Source organism: Ixodes scapularis, unplaced genomic scaffold, assembly GCF_016920785.2.
Source record: "Ixodes scapularis isolate PalLabHiFi unplaced genomic scaffold, ASM1692078v2 PGA_scaffold4__175_contigs__length_147842914, whole genome shotgun sequence".
NCBI classification, from domain to species: Eukaryota; Metazoa; Arthropoda; class Arachnida; order Ixodida; family Ixodidae; genus Ixodes; species Ixodes scapularis.
The window spans coordinates 36,945,702-36,948,197 of record NW_024609879.1 but is presented as its reverse complement, the minus strand read 5'-3'; the positions used below and the strand labels follow the sequence as shown (position 1 = coordinate 36,948,197).

The 2,496-nt window shown below is 43.8% G+C and overlaps 1 pseudogene; it reads left to right on the top strand.

Annotated features, from left to right (window-relative positions):
- The first annotated feature begins 373 nt into the window (after nucleotides 1–373).
- LOC121837745 lies at nucleotides 374–1,277 on the top strand (annotated as a pseudogene).
- The last annotated feature ends 1,219 nt before the right edge of the window (nucleotides 1,278–2,496 follow it).

Sequence of the window (2,496 nt, the reverse complement as noted above, 5' to 3'; positions counted from 1 at the left end):
CTTCGGCGGAGTTTTGGAGTTGTTCGACATGGCCCACAGCCTCACCTTTAGTGAGGTATCGCGTTTCTTGTCGTACGTCGCACCCTTCTAAGTGCCATCGCGCAAAACTAGAGGCAGAATACGTTTGGTAAGCACGCGGTGACTCTACATGCAACGGTTTGCTATATGAAAAGACACAGCAGTTTCTGGTAAAACAAATATAATCAAAGCTATCTTTACTTCGCCGTTACATGGCGCCAAACTGTTTAAAAACGGCCAATTGTTTTTCTCTTTAATATCATGACTCCAGTGCTCGGAATCTCTTTCAGCACTGTCAATTATTTTTTCTCTGCCCAGGTGAACCTCGAAACCCAAATCACCTCGGGAAAACAGAATGAGCAATACCCGTCAAGTTCCTGCCTACCAGCTCATCGACGGTTCCCGACGGTGGCCGTACCTGGATCCGTCCATAGCCCACGAAGCTTCCAAGTACGAGCCACAAGATGATGACGTACTCCTGGTGACTTACCCTTCCTCCGGCACACACTGGACGAAGCAGATCATCGCGCTCATCCTTCATCGAGGCGAGAGCGCGTTGAACTACGTTGAGTTTGTCAGAAAAGGTCTTTCTCTGGAAGTTTACGGCCCCGCAAATGTCTCGAAACAGCCACAACCCAAGCTGATTCTCAGTCACTTTCAGCTGCTCCGAAACAACTTCAACGCAAAGGCCAAATGCGTATACGTGGCCCGCAACCCTTGGGACTGCTGTGTCTCTTACACAGCAGTCTTTCAAGTTTGAAGAGGGTAGCCTCGATGATTTCCTTGACGCCTTTCTGACGGGCGGCCTCGGCAACGGTGACTACTTTCAGCACGTTCGCGACGCCTATGCTCGCAGGAACGAGCCCAACGTTCTCTTCTTGACGTACGAGGCCCTAAAAGCGGACACTCCTGGCACGATCCTTAAACTGGCTTATTTTCTGGGAGATGAACACGGGAAGGCGCTGGAGCAGGACGAAGGCCTGTTACGGAAAATTTTGGAAAGAAGCAGCATGGAGTTCATGGGTCGCGTATTGGAACCGAAAGCAAGCGACCTTCAAACTATAGTAGCAAATTTTAAGGACGTCAATTTCACGCCCTGCGAGCTTTCGTTTAAAGATGGGCCCAATAAGTTTAAGACGTTTCGTAAGGGGCAGGTGAATACCTGGAAGGAATACTTTACAACCGAGCAAGCGCAACGCATGCAAACCAGGCTGCAAGCTATAGCACCCGAGCTCTGTACATTGTGGGACTTAGTGTGATCGTTTTTCGCTGCACCGCTCTTCAAAGTTTCGTTCAGTATCATTGAGATTAATGACCGAACCACCCCAAATTTATAATACAATATTTTTAAAGTATTTACTCAACAATGTATTTAATTTGCGGTGATGACTTTTAAATGTGCATTTTCAGTGGGACACGTAAAAAGGGCGTTGTCTTTCGTTAACGGTTTTTCTAATAATATTTTACCATGGTAAAAGCATGAAGTGATTTTTCGATTTAGCTTATTATATCCCTGCTATCCTTCGTAATAGCATTTTGCTTGTATGTCACTATGTTAGCAGTGTTATAGATATTGTGTGTGTGTGTGTATGTCCTCTGCTGCTGTATCTGGTGGTTGGGCAAACGCTTGTCGAGCAACAATGAGTTGCTATTTCATCCTTTCCCTCTTCCAGTGAAAATGTTTTTTTTTTTTAATTTGAAGTTAAAACTTTACATTTTAAAAGATTGCCAACCAGTCTGTGTAACTGCATTCCCCATACAGACTACTATAAGTGGAATTGTACAATTACAACATCTAACGTCTGCGAGGAATATTTTATACCATAAAACAGTAGTGGTGTTACTATCACAATGTGATCTGGGTTTAAGCGTAGGTTATATTTATTTTGCACCCTTCGATTTGCAAATAATGTGTGCATAAATTGGTGCGCACGAAGTAAGACAAAAGTCAAAGTAATTCAATTCCTCGGTGGCTCACACAGTTGTGACAGCAATTCGATCGCAAAACAATAATTCACCCAAACTAATGGGTACCATTAGAGGTAATAAGGATTTGTTAATTTTTTTTTACCAAGAAAGTGTTTACAAAGCAAATAAACTTAGATGTTGAGACATTAGACGCGTGATAATGGTCAACGATTGAGGGAGTTGCAATACTCATTCGAGCTCTAGATAAAATATTCGGCCAGTGCAGTATGATCAGTTTAATATCAATAAGTTCATACTACTACATATACAAATATGCCTGCATAACCCTCATTCCGGTTGAGATGGGCTAGAGGCCAAGATAAACCCAAATTCACTGTTGTGCACAAAAGCACGAAATTTCAGAAAGATCATTCGTATAGCAGGCACAAGCCACGGGCGAGCGAGGCCATATCGTATCTAGAATTTTAAGAAACCGCTGCGGCAACTTGGCGTTCTGAAAAAGTGGCCGGAATGGGTGTTCAGGTTGGGACACATGTGAACCGTTCGTTT